Raw genomic sequence first — 22,313 nt, 5'->3', positions numbered from 1 at the left:
CCACAAAATGCCACCTACCAGCTACCCACACCTGCTCTCCTAAAGTTCAGGGTCTGTAGTCTGCTCCTGGCCTTCCTCATGTTTCTTGGTATCTTGAACTCTGCTATATACTAAAACATACTCAAAGTATTTCTTTTCAGTATGGGCCATAACGGTTAAAGTTCAATGAAAGCATTTTAAATATCAGTTGCAAATGTCAAGTTTTGAATATGGAGATCTTCCTATGCTTCATGGAAAACCGTGATTGATGAAAAGAAATTTCAAGACTCTATCACAAAAGAAACAAAGAAAACACTAGTGCAGTCAACCAGACATAACTATAAAAAGATTTCCAGTTTTGGGGACCAAAATCTCAAGACAACAGGTTATGAGATTTCAGGTTAAATGATTCAAGTTTAGAAGATTTCATCATCATCGGATTTGTACGAGAACCCTAACCCTGATTTGGTCGTGAAACAAAACCCCAAACCACCAACTAAACCTAATTTAGATCTGAATTTAAATGCCCACTTCCTGTTCCTCATTTCCAATCAAAACAGGCTTGGGTTTTGGTTAGTTTGAGTTCTGTGTGAAATCTCTTGTTGGTTATTGTTAACTGTTTCTCCCACCCCTATCTGTGATACCAAAAAAGGGGGGGGGGGGGGGGGGGGGGGAGAAAAAAAAAAAAAAAAAAGAAAAAAAAGCACTCTTCACATACTACATTAACCAAAACCATTGTCAACAAATGAAAGTATGGTGGTTTCCTTCCACTTGTTTTTATAGTTATTAATGATATTTGGTTTTGGTCCTAAAATGAGATGTAAATACTTCATAAATCAGGTGAATTTGTTGTTTTCATAACTACATTTTATTGGATAAATGACCAAGTATATTTAAGTGGGCACAGTGTCTACTCAAATATTTTATATGGTTGTGCTAGCAGTTTGTTACAGATGTGTTTGTTAAATCTGGCACACAGATAAGGACTAAAAAGTCATTCTCCAGGTACCATGATTTTAAAAGAAAGTCTTGGATCACTGAGTGCATGTCAAACTTAAGGTTTAGTCTTGAACAAGGCTGGATGCATGAAAATCCCAATGACTTAGTTTAAATGAGTGGGAGAACATGACATGGAATTAGATTTGTCTATCTTGTTCAGATTTGTTTCTCCTGAGACCACCATGGAAATCTCTGCTCTTTGAGTATATTGAAAAAAGCAAATCTAAAGTTTTGTGTGTGTTGTTTTTTTTTTTTTTTTTTTTTTTTTCTTTTTGAACTTCAGACTAAATTAAGCTGCTCAGCTGCTCAAAGGAGCTGCAGAAAAAGTAATCCAACTGGGAATCTGTCTACGCTCTTATTGCTGCCTAACACCTTTTTCTGACATTTCTAGAGATTGTTAATTTAGTAGTTTCATTAAAGGTATTTAGTCCACTGTATAGAAATGGTATTTCCGTTGTCAAGAAGTCTGACTGATCATGTTCATACCTGAAGCCTAGTCTCAAATGAGCATCTGTAAGGAATTTCTTCAAGTGTGAAGATAATTTCAAAGATCAACCTCTGCTATAACATTCAGCTAAAATGATTCTTTAAATGGACCAGCTTGTCTATTGAACCATACAGGATGAAAAACAAAAGGAGAAATACTCTATCTTTAGAGCCAAAATGATTGCTAGGTAGTTGTGCTTTTTCTTTCATTTGTTTGTGTTCTTACAAATATAAACATTTGTAATCTGTTCTAGATTTACCAGCTGAATAATTTTGTTTCTTTTAGCTTGGTCTGGCTTGTGTAAAGACTGTTTATAGGTTAAATGCATGAATCCAAAAGCATTTATTCCTTTAGTATGGTGATCTCCACAAACAGAATAAAATGGATGCTCTAGAAGCAATCAGCCCCCAAGGCTGATATCCCTGGAGGATCCAAAAGGTAGGAAGATATGCTTCTACTTATTTGCACAAATTACGTTGAGCTTTTATTACATTGGTGAAGAATAAAAGTCTTCCTTGAAGTGGTTTGGTAGGTAATCTGTATAATGTAACATACCACAGGAAAATGTGTAGAAACCCAGACTATCAATGCAAGTGTACAGGGGTTAAGTAGATCTTGGTCCTGCCTCACTGCTTCCCATGACAGGGGACAGAAGCAGGCAAGACACAGACAAAGTCTTCTCTTATTCTTTCTGGTAAGTAAGAATCATTGTGAAGGAAGGTCTTTGGGCTGGTCTAGGACAACACTGTGGTATTAGTCTACTGTGTGAGGATGAATCAAGAAATAGTGATTCAGGAGACTGAGGAGGTGTCTGAAAGCCCTGGTGGTTCTCAGTAGGATGCAGCTTAAATGCCATCCTTTACTTACTAACAGCACAATCTAACTTTCATGCAACTGTGTCAGTATGAAATTTAAAATTTTCTGTATTTAGGACAGAGGAAGCAGCTGTTCTTTTGGGCTCTGTTCTGATCTGTATTTTGAACACGCCATCCTTGGTGGAATTTGGGGAACAAAACCAGCGCACAAACAAGATTGCAAGTATCTGCTGCTCAGATGGAGGCACTAAACACAGGAAGCCCAGGATTTGTTTTACATGACAAATTCATCAGAACTATAAAGCATTTTTTAAAAATTATGATTTTTAGAGGGTCAGACAGTGTTTACATACACAATACTAGTCTGTATGCAGACAGAGACTGGCATCGTGCCAAATGCCGACAAATTCAGAGCCCCATCCTCAGCTGGTACATATCACTGTAGCTCCATTGACTTCAATAAACTGGCGCCAGTTTACATTAACTGAGGAGCTGTTGCATTATGTGGAACGATTTCTTTTTTCTCCTTCCTTTTCTTTCATTCTTTGATGAAAAACACGGAAATGTCATTCTTGTTAGTTCAGAGAAAGGGGTCCTTATTTGGCAGTTCTACCTTTTTCTTCCTTGGTGATATTCTCTTAAGGTTATTCTTGTTTCTATCCAATTTGTGATATATTCATGCTAGTTTTCTAAAAGCAGAATGATAGGGGTGTTAAGTTAAAATTTCAGAGCTTTACGGTAATTCCTTACTAATTCCTTACCTTGTGATTAAAATACGCACTGTATCATTGAATTGATATCTCCTTCAGATTGCTGTCATGTATATAAGCATCTCTTAGAAATGAGCAATCAATAAGTATTTTTGGTCATTTCTCTGGTGCTCTTGTAAGTAGTGGCTGAAGGGAGACTGCTGATCAAAACCAGTCAAAAAAGATTCTTCTCCTGAATTTATATTCTCTTGAGACTACATCTCATGAAATGAAGGCTGCCTCAGGCTATGATGTTGTTAGCTAAAATGAGCAATGAGGTCTGAAATCAGCTTTGTCACACAGTTACTACCTTGGCCCAGACAATTCTATTTACCACCTAGACCTGTCCTCTCATTTAGGTCCGACCTATTTCCTTTACATAAACATTTGTTCATAGCTCCATTCAATGTCCAGTGGGTCTCACAAAAGTGAGAACATTTTCCTTCCTATGCTGATGGAAACGTTCTATTCTTAAAAACAACCCCCCACCCCCCCACCCAAAAAAAAAAGACAAAAAAAACCCACCAACACCAACAAAAAAACCACACCACCAGACCTGTGTGTAATTGCTTAAAAAGACATTTCATCATATTGTTCACAATTTTTTTTTAAAAACAAACAAAAACACAATTTGGAGTCTAAGGATCTCTTTTTGAAAGTGTTTATTCCTAAATTGCTATGGTGTTGTCTCTTGTCCTTGAGAAGGGGGATATTCTGAATACCTTCTCCTGCCATATGTACAAATTATGTTTCATGTTCATTGTTGCCATGAAGAGTAGGATATTTTCCATTTTTGGATGAACTGATAGCAAACAATGGACATTTGAAGATGGACTTCACATCTAATGTTGAATGATTGTCTGAATTTTTCTGCATAATCTTTTGTTACTTGCTTACCTACCCTGTATTTTCTCATTCAGTCATCTTGAGTCATGTAGCCACAGTCTGGCCAGATGTTCAGAAGAGCTCTGCTTCTATTTTGGCGTTTTAATACATAACTTTTTTGTTGTTGTTGTTTTGTTTCTTTGTTTGTTTGTTTTAAGTGCCACTGTGTGTCTGAAATGAGAGTTTCTGGGCAATAGAAACTCTTGAAAATTAATATCTGTTACCTGCTTAAACTGAAGGTGAATTCTTCGGAAAAGCTGGCCTATATTAGGTTTTTCTGAATCCAAGAAAATACAAGACACAAAATTTTCACTTGTGTAATTTATGAACTTAGGAGGTCATCATCAGCCTTCTCCCAAGCGTTATGTTTTCCTTAAAGCTAGAGACATGGAAAGAAATTCCTAGATATAGGGAGGCGTGGAAAAAAAGTTACTGTTGACAACACAACAATTCATTCATTTCCTAACATCGCAGGTCATGTACTGTATTTTAACTTAAACAATAAGGCCATTGTTTGTACGGGAAAACAAGCACAGTTTATGTAAAGGTTAAAAGACTGAAAAGGTTAAAGGCTGGCTTGTTTTTGGCAAGCTGTGATTTGCTTCTCTCAGGTGAAATGTGGAGGTTTCATGGTCTGGCAATTTGCTGAGCTCTTTGCTGGAGTGCCTACAGAAGAGATGAGAGGCAGCTGATTTACTGTGGCTCTGTTCTTCACAATGGCCAATCTTGCCTTATTGTTTCCTTGTGCTATATCAAGCTCTGCTGTTTTCATTTAGCTTGTAAACTTTGCAGGGAAGGGACTGCCTCCTTCCTGTATGTTTATACAGTATCTTATTCCATGCAAGCCGCATATCATCCAAAAGACTTATTTTCCTTCATAATGTTTTAATAGATACAAAGAGGGTTTTTTTTCAGTGTTATAAAGGGGATGCAAGGGATCAACATCCTTGCAACTTCAGTGGAATTGACTGCTTAACTGCCCCCCAGAGTCTCTCTTCTCTGCTCTTTCAGCTGCCAGACAGCTTGGGGTGGGAGTTTTTATTAAGTCACTCTCTAAAGCCTGTTTCTCTAAGGGACTTTGGGTCAGGAATTAATTTCTCTAGCCACTGATTTATCAGCATCTGAGAGGAATTGAGGATCCTTCCACAATAGAAATGACTCGTGTCACTACTGATAGAGTGGTGTTAAAATTTGCACCAGTTCCCCCCATCATCTATATTTTTTATGTTCACATTTTTTCTAGAATATACTGCAAATGAATTTTTATAGCAATTCTGAAAAACCTTCTTCACTAAATACTGGTTTTGTTCTATATTGAAATTTCAGAGCAGAATTTGATGTTTCTCCCTAGAAGTGGGTTATAAAACCATTACTCAGAGGTGTGGGAGGAGAGAACTTCAATAATATTAATATTTATGCTAGAAAACACAATTTAATCATTTAAATTGCATATAGATTAAAGAATTCTAGGGAAGACTAGAAACTATTGATTTTAAATTTTAGTGCTAAAATTGTTTATGTAACGATTATCCAATTGTGTAAATGCTGCAATCCTGTCATTAAGTTTGTAATGACAAATGCTTAAATTTTGGCACCAGACAGCAGATACTTGAATGTCAGACACTGCAGATACGTGGTTTTCAATAGTTGCTTATACAGCTTGGCTGTTATTGACTCTGCCTTTTTGTTCCACTGGGAGCTCCCAGCATTTCTGCAAGTCAGTCTGGACTCCTGTAGATCCTCAGATAGGTATGTGGAAACTTGGGTGGCTTTCCAGGCTTGGCTTAGCACGGGGATGTGTCCAGTGTGCTATATACTTGTACACAATACATATTAAAAGTAAGAATATGTGTTGTTTAATAAAAATCTGGTTTAGATTTGCATTCTTTCACATATCACTCAATGAAGCAGAAGAGTGGTGTTTGTTCCAGCTGTATTTCCAAGGCAGCGTTATGTCCCACACCAGGTAAGAGCAGAGAGTCCAAGCTGCAGAGGCTGCTCTCTTTGTGAGAGGATGACGTGAAATTTCAGTCTAATCCCACTGTAAAGTCTTCTGTTTACAGAGCCATACTGTCCTGGGACAGAGTCGCACGGATTGCAAGCATTCTTGCTACGAGGAATCTGGGCCAGCCAGGAATAGCCAATTCCCAAAGCTCAGCTCTGTTTAGAAAACCGGCTCTAGTATCAGAGATTATGGCAGAGAGCAAATGCTCCTTTAGTTTACCATAGTATTACCATCAAAAGAAGCCTCTTTTTAGGAGTTTGGGTTACCAAACAGAGCACGTTTTCCTGGGAACGAGTGTATACTTCAGAGATGAGGGGCAGGACTGACCTAGAAGCACATCAGTCCAACATTTGAGTTGGTTTTGCTCGAAATAAGCACAGAGCAAGCAGGAAGCAGTGCAGCGCATGGCACAGACACATCTTCCCCAGCCATGAGCTCGCTTGCACAGATAAGCAGGCTGGCTGCACACATTTACAGCTGCGTCCCGGCTAATAATTCCTGCTGAGAGGAGTTTTCCGCCTGCGGACTTATGGTTTTGCTCTGGTGCTGGGCTGCATCTCCGCTGGAGCCTGCAGGCCAAACCCACATGTAGATGTGCCCTCCAAGCAGTTTGCCAGCACAGTGCGTTAGGGGCCACAATACCACACAAGTAACTGGAAAACGGTCAGCTTTTAAAAATATCTTTTATTGTAAAGCATCCCCTTTCAAAACAGAAAACTTCTGTTATTTATATAGCAGAGCACACTGGTGTGCTAGGGGAAACTGCTGTATATCAACACACTCCATGCTTGAGGAATTGCCCTTCAGCCATTTTTCTGCTGGGGAGGGAGGACTTTGTTGCAATCATAGTTCAATGAAAAATATGGCTCCTCTTAGCAGATGCTCAACCCCTGCGTAGTAATTACTGCCTACTGTTTATTTTGCAGTGGTTACTGAGAGCTGTTGAGTCACTGACATCTTTGTTGAGAGTCCTGTTTTTTTCTTTCTTTTTTTTTTTTTTTTTTTTTTTTTCTAGTGTCATTTGATGAAGCCAAAATCTGTTTCTCAGTGTCTATTGTTTTTCATGGGCTTTTAGAAAACTCTGCTAAAAAAGGCAGTGCTAACTGATCAGCGGCCAGTTAGCATGGCACGACAGAAACACCATCAGGGTGTGTAATTTTGAGTGTCTTAATGCGTGCAAACGCTGACAGAGTATATGCAGATAGCAAGCCTTAAATATATCCCAAGAGCATAAGTGTATTTGTAGCATGATCCTTGTTAATCCTCTGTTCATTTTCAAACATGACTAAGTGAGCTGAGAGCCTACATTCCATTGTTTTAATGTGATGTTACGCCAAAATCCTTTGAAAAAGGTGGCTTAGGATCCAAATTAATGTAGCTGTTGCTGAGCATCTTTAGCCACTGTGCTAAGAGGAGAGTTGTACTTTGAAAGCTGATTGAAGCAACGTGGTTATAATCTTCAGTTTTCACTGGGACTCTGTGCTGCTTTAAACGGGTCATGCAGACATGCCTGAGAAAAGGAAATGGGCTTCTGACTGGTGCCCACATTTCAGCATGAGATTTTTTGCAAAAAATGGTTCCCTGCTTGGACCGGGGCTCCCCTCAATGGCAGGAGCGAGCTGGCTGTTCCCATTCAAAGATAAGCTTGCTGCTGCCTCTGAACATGTCTCTAATGGAAATAAATAGTAAGTAAACAGTGTAGTGGGTATGAGATGGTTACTCACATGGTTCTTTCCATTTCCTACCCTTAAGTCCCTAACGTGCATTCTTGTGTCAAGAACTACTGATGATGCAGGACCACAATACCACAGATTAAAAAAAAAATAAATATGGGGGGAGGAAAAAGAATCAATTAGATGCAATTATAATTAAAGTCTACTGAGCACAAGTTTGTTCTGGCTGATTGGACAAGCAGAATGAGAATTTTCTTGATCACAGAAATCTGTATCAAACCACCACATGTACAATCATTTGTTTACACAAAAACCTCCGTATTATCCTTTGTTTATTTTAAAATTCAAGTTCTATTTTTAAATACAATGACATGCCAGTAAAAAACCAAAAGGAGTATTGGCATATTCATTCACTTACAGCCTCCTTTTGTTAGCATCTTTTGCCCTGGCAAATAAAATAGAAAATTATGCCCTCTAATAGGTTCATTTGTAAACTCAGCGGATGTGGGCAAAAGAGGGGCAAGTGAGACAGCTGCATGGCCAGGATTCCTGACTCGTGAAAGCAGATTTTGGCAGTGGCAACCAAGTCGTTGGTTTGTTTTGCTTTGGCTGGTCTCTAATAAGGTCCCCAATTTCCTCCTTGTTCTGGCTGCTGCTGCACTGCAGATGAGTCTGTAAGGGCATCTCAGGGTCATCTGGCTGAGGGGTTGTGGGAGCTTGCACTGTTCATATAGCCCAGAAGGACTGATTTCATTGCATTGGTGTTGATTTTTTTTTTATACCTGTTTCCCTTGAACAGTTCCAGGCACGATAATCTGCCAGATGCTCCTTTCCAATAACTCTTGGAGACTCACAAATGAAATCCACTGCTAGGTTCCCCACTGTGGTTTCACCCGTTCTTCTGTATTCCGGTCAAGATGTGGTGCCTTTCTCAAGGAGACACTTGGCTGAGCTGGGAGCTGCGGGACTGCAGCTTGAGTCACTGGGTGAAACTCTGTCATGATGCTCTTCCACAGCAGTATGATTTAGGTTCCTTTGGTGCCAAGTATGAGAGGGCTTAGTGAAGTTATTTTTAGGACCTGATGGAGACTTGACTATTAAAGAAGTCTAAGCTCGATACTCCAGAAAACATCCAGCAGGACCCCCTCAGTGACTAGCAGTACAAGCCTGGAGCAGTCTGTGCTTTATCGTCATTGCAAGGATTACCCTGTAACAGCTAATGCTCAACAAGTCAGTCCTTGTGTGTGATTTTTTTTTTTTTTAAGTCAGAATTTCTCTGTTAGGCTGAAGTGTTGTGTACTTGCCCAGCTCCAGGTGGTGTGGGCATGTGCCTTGTGAAACAAGCACCCATTTCTGAGGCTGGCACAATGGTTGCAGTATTCAGCAGCCCAGGCTTCTTGGAGTTGCAAAGGACTGTCCATTGGAAAGTAACAAGAGATCATGAGAAAGTTTGTGGGTGTTTACAGGAATTTGCAAATTTCCCATTCATTTTCTCTGAGAGACTCACAAGGGCTGGCATTTCCTGACCAAAGAAAAAAAAAAAAAAAAAGGAGGCAAGGGAGGGAAAAAAGCACTTGTCTACTTCTTATTGCTAATCATGTATTCAGAGTCACAGAAAGTATAGAAATTAACAGAATCGGTCCTTGTGGATAATGGAAGAGACAATCACCACAAGGCTGCACCCAAGCCAGACTGAGAACTGTGAGATTTCGTGGCATGTGGAGGGTTGTAGCTGCTGCAGCCTATAGCTCGGACTTGTCAGAGATTAGGTGGTCTGTGGTGTTGGCTCCTTCTGCACATTACTAGTTTTGGATGTTGAGATTACATTCACAGTTCCCAAGTTCAAACCTCAGCATACTCCACACCCACAGATTCCCACAGTTTTGTCCTACAAAAGTCTCCTCTAACAGAAATCTCCCAGTTCTCATGTGCTTTCTTTTTTTTTTCACGTTGCAATGAATGGCTTTGTTCTGCAGAGAAGCTTGAACTCAGTGCGTTTTCCCACCTATGGCCAGTTTTCATATGCATGCTAACATTGACTGCAACTGCACTTCTGAATTTCTCAGAAATGTTTCAGCCTTTTTTTGCCTGCCTGCCTCAGCCGTTCTTGTGAAAATGGGTGCAGGAGGATTTGCTCCCGCTCCCACGGGAGGAGTGTCTTCACACGAACCACATGATTAGTACAAGGAAAAAAAAAAATCCCCTAACACCTATCCCCTCTTCTTTACTCACTGCTTGCTACTTGTTTTGGTATACTTTTCCTGATTCAAAATAATCAGTCATAAAGGGAGCAGGTATTCAGTGATCAGTTATAAACCACAAAGAGTAATGCGCAATTTGGGAACCGCCAATTAATTAATGATTATGGCACATCAAGGCTCTTTTGTGGTTGGTGAAATACAGATGCAGGATGGAGACTGTATTGTGCTAAAGAGCTGGAAATGAAATAGAAAAAGGATGGAGTGAGAAGGGAAACAAAGTCACAGGGCAGTCACAGCGCTACAGAAGAACAGACAGTAGACACCCAGGTTGTGTTTGTGAAACTCTGCTGCCTCTGCTTGTTTTTCACATGCCTTCTTTGCTCATGTGTTTAGTCAAGTGGATCTTGTTCTCTGCGAAACAACCTTCTGCTCAGCCCAAGTACGTATGTAGTCCCACTGGGGCTGGAGAGTCTTCTCATGTGGCTGCAGTTAAGAACCATATGCATGTGCTTTGTTGGGCTGGGGTTTGTAATACATATTACAGCAGTAATTAGACTTGCTCGAAATCAAAATCAGGAAAGAATCCTTAGATAGTTTATCCACAGCAAATAACTCAACAAGTCTGTCACCAGTGCACTTCTGGTCTGTACAGATATTGCACACAGTAATTCATCTGTATAGAAAGAGCCCATCAATAAAGGCCACCCATTCTTTCGCACTGAAGACCACCAATCCTTCAGTTGTCATGACTTCTCTAAGCCCATTGTTCCTCACTTCCTTTCTCATATAATAATTCTGACTTCCATGACCTTTCTGTCTGCTCCTCCAACATGGGCTTAGAGCACCTACCACAGAAACAAAGCTGAATCCCAATGATTATTGGTCCTCATTCCTTTCACCCTAGATGGAGCTGTATTTTCCTTTCACTCCATTTCCGTTTAGACTTTCTTTTCCAATTCCTTTAAACTGTCTGTCTCAGCTGCCTGGTTTGCAAAGGCTTCTTGTGCTATGTTGCTGTGTTTTTCTCACACCCCTCTGAAAGCCACAGGGTCAAAACAATGCTTCTAATCTCATTTGAAATCCCTTGTGTACTTTGTTTAGTTATGGTTTTGTGCCAGTTTTCTTGACAGATTTTGCTTTTAAATTGGGGTTGCAGTTTCTTCTCAGGGGTTGAAGTTCTGACTTCATAGAAATCAATAAAAAGCTTCCATTACCTTCAGTCAGGCCAGTAGTTTGTTCAGAGTCCCAAAAGAAAGGTTGTTACTGCTTGTGTTCCCACATCTCCATAATATTTTTGTAGTCTGTATTGATACTTAAAAATCGGAAGAGGTAAAATTTCTTTTAGAATGATGTGTTTGATTATTTATTTATTTATTTATTTGCTTTGATGGAATGAATCACAACAAATTTTTCCTTAGGTTTGAATAGTACCTTTGTGTGTTTTTTTTTTTTTGCCATTTTGCCATCCCTGTGGATGCTGAATGTGTTTTGAACCCCTCTGAAGCTAGTGAAAGCACTTTCACTGGACTTGGTGAACTTGTATCAAAAACACAAGCGTTTCCATACTGTGAAGTCAGAGGGAAATTAGAAAGGTTACCTGTGGATTAAAATACTTCTCACTGCAAGAGACAGGGAATCCTCCCTTTGTTCTATGCTTCTTATTGTCCTGTTTGTAGAAATGCCTGCTTTATGAGGATTTAACGATGCACTGCCTGCTTGTGCTTTAGGATGTGCTTGTGCCCTCAGAATCTTAATGTTTGCACTGATGTCACACAAATACGCATTTTTCAGCTGTTTGTAAATTAGCAGAAACTGTTAAAAGCCCACATACATTCAAGGATTTTTTAAAAAACATGTTATGCTTTAGTCTTCATTTACTGCATTGTGATGTACTGCATTTTAGATTAATAATTCTATACAGACTATGTAGATTACAGTCAAGCTTAGATCTGTGCCTGAGCTGTGCAGAGAGGTGATGTTCAAAGTGCAGGCAGGGTTGGGAAACAGAGGTGGGATCCAGCTGTATTTTTTTCCATACATTGTACAATTTTTATTTTGGATACTTATGTAGAAATTGTACTGTGGAAAATCTGTATCACCATTGTGAGCTTTCCCTGCAAAAACAGACAAGAACAGGTAAGGAATTAAAAAGTAATAATAACTAAAACAAATATACAGCTATTCAGTGGGACTGTTCTTTTGTAACAGGAAACTTTTTCATAACCAGAGCTATGTATGAGACACCAGGCACTCAAACTTGAATTTGTTGCACTAACTGTGCCCAGGGGGTTTGCTGACCAGTTAGGAGGATCAACAGAAGAAACAATAAAGCATTTTTATTAGCCTTGAAGTCAGACCAGTGGGAATTTTTCAGAGAAGGGCCTACCCTAGATCTTTTTCATAAGCTAGCTTCCTCCAAACTATCTGATAGCAAGAGAAATAAAAACACTCAAAGCAAGAGGGGAAAAAAGAGAAACCTACCATTTGTTAATTATGTAGTCTGATGTTTTGGAAATGTCAAACTTTGGCAGCTCCACACCATTTTTTGTCAACTATTTGAGTATAAATGGTTGCAGACATGTTGTCTCTGTCATGAAATTTTAAGAGCAGAATGAAGTTTGTAGGCAGTGAGAACTGTACCGCCACTTGGACCTGAACTGTGTTTTGTCAAAGACTTGCAGCCTCATCACCCATTGTCATGGCAGTTGCGTTCTGAGGTCTTAGTGAAACAAAGGCACCATGCAAATGTACATCAAGAGACAGGGATTTCAGCTGGAGAAATCCATTCAGTCATTACTTCCATATGATGTTCTCGGCAGTAGTGCTGTACCTGTCACATCAAGCAGCTTTTTCTGTTTCTCCTACTGTCCAGGAACACCTGAGCAATGGAGTTATGGGATGCCTGCCCTTACCTTATCTTGCTGCCCACTGGGTCAAGCTATAGATATTTTAATCAGACAAAAATAAAGATCAGTGATCTCAAGCAGTGGTGCAATTGGCTGCCAGGTAATAGTACATCTTGAAATAAGGCCTTCTGAGCTAGGCCTTTTTCCCACCCTTACATCTTTCTTTGACCTAGATCATAATTGCTGTAAAAGTTAAAGGCCCAAGCACTTGATATCAATGGGAAATGGGATACAAAACAAAACAAAACAAAAAAAGATTTGATTTAATACTGCATCTAATGTGCACTGAATGTAATGACTCTCTCTCTGAACTGCTGAGTGTAGGCTTTCTATATAGATGTAGTAGCTGAAGCAGAAATGGGTTTCTAAAATAGGCTTCCTAAGCAATGTCACCTGATTTTCAGGGGTGTCCTAGTGCTCTTGAACTCAAAAGAATTGAAGGTGCTCACTTTTTACAACCAAACCAAAAAAAAAAAAAGTAAGATTTTCTCAGATGCTTAAAAGTAGGATCAGTGGGTTCAATGACACTTCTTGCAGCTATTGACTTGCTTGAATTCTGAGTGATTTTTTTTTCCTGTATCAGAGTCTTATAGGCATCTCTTCATAATTTTTTGACTTAATTTTGGAGATGACCATCAGGATCTCATAGCAATGAAGTTAATCTAACAGTATGCCACTATTCTCACCAATGTCTTTGCACAGTTAAAATAGACTAAATTATTTCTTACTAAATATGCTAGTCAGAAATTTGAAATACCACAGCACTGATGAACTGGTGACAGGTAGGGCCAGCTTATGTTTTTGCTTGTGATTACCAATCATTGGTTTCTTTATTGTTAAGGTCACCAGAAAGCCATGGAAAACTTTATCCCCAAATGACGAGATTACTGGCATTTTGTTCTATTTCTTGAAGAAAAAATGTAAAAAACGTGAAGAACTTGGAGAGTCTCTGCCCTTAAATCTCTTTACAAGAAACTATTTTTTATTATTAGATACTGGACCAAGCTGCTCTGCAATTTTTCCACTGCTATTAACCAGTAAATAACTTCCAGCTTGTATTAACCCTTTTCAGTCATGACAAGCAAAACTGTTTTGTAGCTGCTGGATATAATGAGAGAAACAGATGAGCTGAGAATTTGAGGCAGGGTCTGAAGCTGAGCTCTCATGTTGGGACTGTTTATGAACTCCACTAAAATTCTCATTGCTGACTCCCTTTGAGAGCTGAAATATTTTTATCAAGTAGAACATGTTGGGAAATGCATCTGCGATGATGATGGATTTGATCTTGTGCCTGCTGAAGTAAATGACAGCATTCCTGTTAGCCTTTGGGAAAGGGCTATACTCAGCAAAGACTGTCCCAGAAATACATTGGTATCCATTTGATAGGTCCAAACTGTATATCTGTAGCACAATATGGAATTCCTAAATCATCCTGTCCAAAGACAGCAAGACCTCAGAGATGACTGCGGCCTGTAGGATGCTATCTAACCCAAATGGTAATATGATTAAAAATATTAATACAAGTTATGGAGGAAAGCAGCTCTTTTTGAGCAATTCTTGAGAGAGAAGTTCTCTAGTCCTTCATGCTGCTTCTGGGATGTCCATGTAATGCCAAGATTGTGTCCCAGTCCTGACTCCCAAATCCTCTGCCATGGGTTTATTACAGAGCAGGGCTCTTTGGGTGAGAATTTCCTGGTGCTTTTATGGATGCTAAAGATGTGGAAATAATGTGTGATAATTTAGAATATAAAGGGAGTATTCTGCCGAGATACCCTGTTCAAGAAATCCTATGTACCTGCCAGGCTATAGCTGATCTTTATTTTCAGTGCTCCATCATAAGCATATGAATCTGAGGAGTGGCCCTATTATAGAGATGGGTGGGGACTTCCCTTTAAGGGGTGTTTTTTTATCTGTTTTTCTTTCTTTTTTTTTTTTTTTTTTTTTTTTTCTATACACAACCTAAAGCATGTGTGCTATGAAACTTTGAGATATGTTGTTGCATGCAGATTTTCAGTGAATCCTCTCAAATGTTTTGCTACTCTGATAAGAGTTCTTACTCTTCTCTGCACTGATGTCATATGCTATATGAGGAAAGTTTCATACTTACTCTCACTTTGTCGCAAGAGAGGAAAAGTAGTTACTATGACCATTTAAAAATTCTTCTGCTGAAAAGATTCCCAGGTACTATTGCATTTTATTTATGGGAATTAAGGCTCAGAGGCACTGGTCTATAAAGTTCATTAGGTGTTTAAAATATATTTGAGCTTCTTGGCCAGAGAAAATTAACGGTTGGCAGGAGGTCACACAGGAACCTTTTGGTAGAGCTGAAAATTGGTTCCAGGCTCCCTATGGTCCCTGGAGAAGGATTCTGGCTTTTCTTCCTTCACTTTCTCTTGTGGGTATTGTACAAAGTTCTCCAATTTAGCATTGACTAAAGCCACCAAAGTCTAGCCATTGGCTTGAAAAAAAAAAAAAAAAGTCTTGTGTATCAGTAGCTGTATTATCACAAAAGCTATCTGAACTGTAGCTAATTACCTTGGCCAGAAAGATGGCCCTTTAGAGCTAGTTTTAGTTAGTAAGTTTTTATCCTTCAGGTTGTAAGTGTTCTTGGTGTAATTTCTTTTGCTTTCTGTTGCAACCAAACTACCTGAGGTGCACTTTTTTTTTTTTTTCCCCTACTAGATGCGTCAGCTTTTTATCTCCACCACAAGTAAAGAATTGAGGCCCCTTTAGACTGTCTTCAGTGGCTCTGAAAGTCATTCTCCTCCTACGCTGTCCAAACCCTCAAAAATAATAAAGATATACAAAATAGCTAATCTGTGCTGGAAATTGTTAGTAAAAATAAATATTGTTATTTTTATTGTTTTATGTTTCAGGTCTCTACAGCTAGCAGGGAGACTGCTATGATTTCAGCTGCGATATTTGATGGATAAATCCCTTATCCCATCTGCTTGCTTAATCCAGGATTCTGAAGCGCATTTGCAGATCAGAAAAGGTAAGTGTAAGGTTCTTTGTATTTTCGTCTGGCTTTTAACTTGGCTGTGCTGCTAATAAGAATGAGTCTGCAAGGTTTGGGGGCCCTGTTAGACTCATGGGTCTCTAAAATGGATGTTGTTGTTTGATGCTGCTGAGCCTAGTACACCAGAACAGATCTCATTACAGGTTTGGGGCCCAGGTCACAAGAGAAAACAACAGATGGATGAAACGCACATAAAGAGAAGGGAAGATAAAAGGAGTAGAACTGGGAAAAGTTTAGGCTAGTCAAAGGAGTGAGGGCTTAGTGGCTATCTAGTCCGGTTCCAATGGGAAGTTTTGTATTTCTGTCCTCTGTGGAGGCAGACAAAGGAATAAAGAGGGATGGGGGCAGAAACTATCCTAGACAGAAAACTCTGCTAACTTGGTCCTAACTCTGAATGTGTGCATAGCCTAGAACTGTGCGTAAGATGTGATAATTTTGTCTTTGATAAGATGGGTAATTCTGCATCCAAATCATAAAACTAAGAGTATTTTGTATTTTAAAACTAAGCTAGAAGACATATAATGCTGGCAAGCTACTCTGTATGTCACAGTCTTTTCCTGATGACTTTGCAAATCTTCAAATTAATGATTCATTTTATTCATAAAAAGAAAAAAAAAAAAAAAAAAGAAGATTGAAGTTTTTGTCATAGTACTTCATTACGTATAGATATCTATTCAAAATGGGGAGAAGGAAGGGAGGGATGGGGATGGGCTATTAAGGGTTGTATTTAGCTTTAAAGCCTCAAGTTTAAAATAATCTTTTTGCATTCAACTGTGGAAACAGTGTCAGAATCCGCAGGGGGCTGTTGTGTTTGAACAAGGCTGTTCAATTTGTTTTTGGTTAAGCATAATTAATTTATTGCAAGACATGCAAGTATGGGGATTATCATCTGATTCCTGGGAGGGTGTGTGTTTTGTGTTGTTGTTTCTTTCTGTCTCAGTTTAAATTTATCTCAATCACCCAATTTTTGAGAAGCAAAAAGGATTGCATTTGGGGTGCATCTTAGAATGTGTTGTTTATCTTGACCAAAAGCATAGAAAAAGAAGCAGTCTTGATAGATTTCTATCATGAAAATGAAACAATCAACACGCAGAAATATGAGGAAGAAATTACACCCATTAAATACATCTAGACTGATGAATGATATGATGGCTGCCTATTCAAGTTGGAAATTTTACACATGATTGAAGCTTTATTTAGTCTAATGAAATGTGCTTCCTGAATGCTGCATCTGAGTGATGGCGTGACCTAAAGCACAAAAGAAAGTATTATGTGATTAGACTGAGATCATTCTCATTTAAAGTCATTGTGATATAATTTTAAGTTTTTAATTAGCAGCATATACTTTTGTGTCCATTGCCTCTTTTATTGTGAATACCTTTTCAGGTCTTGTCCTTCCACAGGCTTTTTGAAACTCAGCACGGATTAACAGCAAAGGGGTTTGGAGTTCACTGATCCCCCCCCTCCTTTTTTTTTTTTCTTCCAGTTGTGAATAGTAAGCGGGGGGGGGGGGGGGGGGGGGAGCAGGAGCTGATCTTTCAGAATGGGTTCATCTTGTGCTGAACTCTTCATGTGGTCCATAGTGCATTCTCTACATTTTCTTCATTCTGCAATCCAATCCCTTTTTTTGACTTATGAAAATATTAATAGTCACATCCTTTAAATTAGTGAAATTACATCAGTGTTATTAGTGGTGAAGCCACTGATTCTACTCCCTCCTTCCTTAGTTATGGTAGCTGGGATTTCAGGTGAGAGCTGTGGCATTATACTGCTTTAAATCTAGCTAGGATTGGTACCTAGATCTCCTACACCCCCATTTTACCTCACTTCACCTTTATGAGCTGGGTCTTTACTTTGAAGCTGCTTTTGTATACTGAGCTGGAAGGCAACAAGCCACACAGAAAACACTAGTCTTTTGATTAAAAAACATGAAATCACTTTTGATTTATGCAAAATTTACTGTGGTTCATAATACAACTTTATGAGCTATTGAGATTTCTGGCACCGTAAAAGGGTTTTGATAATGGGCTTCAGCAGTTGTTACTTAAGGTGATGCTAAAAAGTAATGAAGGGGGAAGTAAATGCAAGGGGAGAGTTTGCTTCTCAAGTCCACAGTTCTGTTCTGTTCTATCTGGAGAGCATTACAAGGGGTAAGCAAGCTGTTTAATACAGGTTCAGCATGCTCTCTGTGTGTGAAAGAGCTCACTGCAGGCCCCATATTTTCAGATGAGCATGAACTTGCTGACCATGATCCTGAGTTTTAGCTTGTTAGCTAGGTTGACTGATGAGCACTCAGGACCAGACAGATAAGCCAGACACTTAATCTATCTACTGTACGTGTTCAGCCAGACTAAAGCTTTATCAATCACTACAAACTGCACTTCAAGAACATATTGTATAGCTTTCCATTACTATAAATTAGTGAATTTGGAGCCTGTAGCAATTTATCAACCTCCTTCATGAGAAAAATGAAGGTATGCATGCACCTGTAAGTACTTTATTTTGTGCCCATGTGGAAGATTTGTATCTCATTATTCGTTAGCACAATTTTATTGCTGCCTTTAGTTAAAATTTGGGAAGGCAAAAGAGGAAAATCAGAACAGCCTCTCAATTAAAGTTTTAAAAAATATCTCAGTTTGAAATTTAAGGTAATAAATAAAAAATAAAATCCAGTGTTGAAATATAGAAAATAAATGATCTTTTCTTAAAGGAAACTCACTTCCCTCCTTTTTATTTTTTAATATATTTTAGGAAGTTATTCATACATGTGTTTCACAGTGCATTTATAGATAAGGAGATCCAATTCACCTGGTCTCTGTGATACCTCATACATAAAGCAGGCTTCAGATATGCTCAGGACCCCTCCTCTCCATTTTTTCTTTTTTAAGCTATTGTTTTATTTTTTTAATTATTTATTTATTTTTTTATTTATTTTTCCTTTAGTGCCCATAGTAAGTGTGTGTTGGTGTGCAGGGACAGCATTTGGTCTCAAATATGACTACTAAATGGCTGCACAGGGTAGGTTGCTGATAAAATACAAGCAAAAGGTTGTACATAAAAACCTGGTGGCGCACAGTAAGGGTATGCAGCAATTGCTTAAGTTACAGTTTATCAATAGCAAGTTCTTTCATTAGTTTCCCTTCAAATGATATTTTGTAGTTTGTTAATGATTTTCTAGTAATTAGAGAAGTCTGGGTACAGTCTGTAGGGTAAATGGCTTGTGTAGATTTGGACCAGCCTTTGTGCATTATAAACCTGTCAACAGATATTATTTTTAGCCATGGTGTAGTGGCTAGCATTGAAGAACAGTGGAGAAGGAGGAATGATAATGGATATGGGACAAATTACACATCACAAATTAATTATATGTACCACTTGGCACAACAAACATGAATTAGGGGCATGACCATAATATATGTTTTTACTGCCAACAATTATTATCTGCTTAAGTCATGTCTTGGATGAAGAGTGGATCTTGTGATGTTACGGTAAATGTGTGGCATGTGAATAAGTGGACACCTATGGTTTTAACATATAGAGATGGAGATTAACTACTTCACTGTGGATATACTTCAGGTGCATACAGAGGAAGATTTGGTTTCCAATACTAACTGCAGTGACTGAGTGCGATGGTTTCCACAGGATTCAGTGGATTTTTGGACTGAGTCCCAGTTCCTGACCTCATAGTTTTCTTAGAGGTATCTGAGAACACGCAGGCCTGAACAACGAAGAGGCCAGCAATCGCTGGAGCGATTGTAAAGGGCCACTGCAAGACCCTTTGTTTACAAGTTAAATAACTTCCCCAGTGTATTCTGGTGAACTTTGGGCAGTCAGTGGTTAGCTTCCCTTAACATCAGACTGAGGAAGAGGTAGGGCCACCTCCTTCCATACGCAACAGTTTGGCTGGTTACACATGTTGCTCAGCTGTAGAAACTCTGAAGCAAAGACTGCAGCAAGTGTTGAGTTTTGGATTCATGGACTGTGGGAAAACTAGTCAGCCTTGTAGGTTTCCTCTGCTGCAATGCGACTCTTGATCACTGTAATTTTGAGTGATTTCTCGGACTATGTGAACCACAGACTGACCCAAGCGTTGCTAAACAACAAGGAAGAGGAGCTGCACTTCTTCTAAGTGTGTTTCTAAGATTTGTCAGTTCTGCTTGCACTCCTCAGGCCTGAGGAAATGAACTGAAAGTGGTTTCCAGGGATATTCCACTGATAATTATGAAGAAACTCACAGCCACACCACAAAAAAAAAAAAAAAAAAAAAAAAAAAAAAAAAAAAGTATTTGTACTGACGAATGATGGTGATGAAGATGCAGATTAAAAATACAACACACTTTTTTTTTTTTTTTTTTTTTTTTTTTTTTTTTCAAAGCTTGTTTCAGGAAATCCTGGATTTTAGTGGGAATTGGGAATCTTTCTCCTTTGAAAAATGATGCATTTTAAGAATTTATAGTGCTGTATTTTCACAGGGTTAGATTTTTTTTTGGTCTAGCCTGTGATGTGCTTAAGTGAAGTAATGAAATTCAGTCATTTTTTTTGCTGTAAAGATATTTCCCTGACCATTTTTATTACATAGTTGTGTAAATGTTGATAGCAGTAGAATGTAGAAATATTTCTATACAAATAGATGCAATAATTATGGCTTAAGGCTATATACAGTACATGTAAGGAATTCATCATACATTTAAATACATATAGAAGCAGCTCTGGAGCTGATTTAAAAATCCACGGCAGAATGACACCAGCATACATCATCAGTATCTGGCCTTCTGAAATTCAGAGAACTCATTAAAAGTACAGTTTGTGGTAGAGGGAAGCATAGAGTTATATAGCAAGTGAACACAGGAATGGCTGGCAAGAGAATGGTGTGCTACAGATGAACTGGATGGTGGACAGATTTGCATGTAAAACACATGGGAAAAGTCCCTTCTGTTTATTTTTTTTCACCCCCTTATTAATTTACCGCAACCACAAGCCATGTGTTCCAGTTCCTGTCTGGGAAAAGATGCTGGCTAGGCCATGTTGTGACTTAGTTGAACTAGTGATCTAAAATCAGCTGGAAAACCCCAAGAAATTCTGAATTGCTTATAAAAGAGTCAAGGAGCGCAGTCTGTAAAACACTCAGAATAGGGACAAGTCCATTCTGGTCATGTTGTTGTGTTCCCCGTTGTGTGTTAGCAGCTGTAACAAAGTAGTACATTAGTAGTTGAAAATCAAGTGGACAAAATATTTTCAATGAAAGCTTATGCCTTATATTACTGGATTCATAGTCTGCCCAAAAGTCTGTGTTCAGTGTAAGCACAGCAGTGATTAGCCTGTGCCCATGCTGCAAGCAGTAATGTATAGTCATCCTGCCCCAGGGGAAATCCAGGAAACAGGCAAAGCCCTGCTTCATCTCCTCCTTTCTCTTCTTGCTTTCAAGGGAGAGAGAAGAATGTTCCCGTCCCTTATGTGACACAGATCTCCTGTGCATCAAGGATGTATGGCAGACCTGAGGTTCTCTCTAGTCCTCCCTCTGTTCCAGCTACTCGCAGATGATCGAGCCTCTTGCCTGCCCTCAGCTATTGACTTTTGATTCTGTATCCTAGATAGAGATGTGGACCTTTTTTCTGTCCTTATCCACCTATTTGTCAGCAGATAGGAGTAGTAATAATTTTCCACATAACAAGGAAGAGTGAGAAATGAAAATTTAGAAAAAGAGGTGTTGATATTATTATTCAAAGAAAAGCTTCCTATTTTAGGTGCTTACTTAAGAAAAAAAAAAAAAATACTAAATGTTAAAATGTATTTAAACTTTGAATTGAGTATCGTGTATAATTATCCATAGTGACTATTATCATATACACACATATTTTGCAGTGTTATTTTTGCTCATATTCTGGAGCTAAGACTAAAATACTTTCAAATTGATGTCTGTGATAATGTATATTTATTTATTTATTTTTTTAACATTAATATGAACTTTTAAAAGTCTTTTCCTGGAGGTAAAATTTTGGTTTTGATTTTGAAAGTGTCAAACAGCATAAAATGCCAAAACAGAAGAGGGTTATTCTACTGTAAAAATACTCTTGGCTTAGGTGACTGCCTAGGCTGCTATAAATATATGGAATTAAATGTACCTTACTTTTTTTTTTTTTTAAGAAATGGCTTAATTTTCAGGGATGTTATTCTATGTTATCTCATATCTCATACAGACCTGATGTGTACAGTAAACATGCCAATGAGACAAGCAATGAGCCCCCATTTAGGGGTTGTTTGTGTTAGGCAAGTTTTCCCTCCACTTACCTGTCTGTGAACCTGAAGAATGAAGAAAATGTAAATCTTGATTTGAAAAGTCAGTATGCAGAGAGATAGCAGCTCAGAATTATCTAGATGTGTTGGTCTGTGTTTGATCCCACATACATGATGTAGCTCATCACTGTGCATGCCGGAACTGTGGACCATATACATCACATGCAGTACAGCATACAGCCAGAAACCTAACCTACGGCTATTTAGGGCTCATGGGAAAACCCTCGACTAGTGCTAAAATAGGAGGAACAGCCTTGTGACAAGAGCTGGCACCTTCATGACAGGCATATCCTTTCACACT

General features: G+C 38.7%; 1 long non-coding RNA gene across 1 annotated transcript in view; it reads left to right on the top strand.

Annotated features, from left to right (window-relative positions):
• The window catches only part of LOC311433867, a 126,960-nt gene extending 105,329 nt beyond the window's left edge, over positions 1–21,631 (top strand). The window contains exons 3-4 of the long non-coding RNA XR_014691009.1: positions 15,576–15,694; positions 21,144–21,631. This is a non-coding gene — a long non-coding RNA (uncharacterized lncRNA). The remainder of the gene's footprint in view (positions 1–15,575; positions 15,695–21,143) is intronic.
• Positions 21,632–22,313: the final 682 nt, after the last annotated feature.

This window comes from Aythya ferina (genome assembly GCF_964211825.1).
Source record: "Aythya ferina genome assembly, chromosome: 3".
Classification (NCBI taxonomy): domain Eukaryota; kingdom Metazoa; phylum Chordata; class Aves; order Anseriformes; family Anatidae; genus Aythya; species Aythya ferina.
The sequence above is the reverse complement of the archived record's forward strand: the minus strand, read 5'-3'. Positions and strand labels throughout refer to the sequence as shown.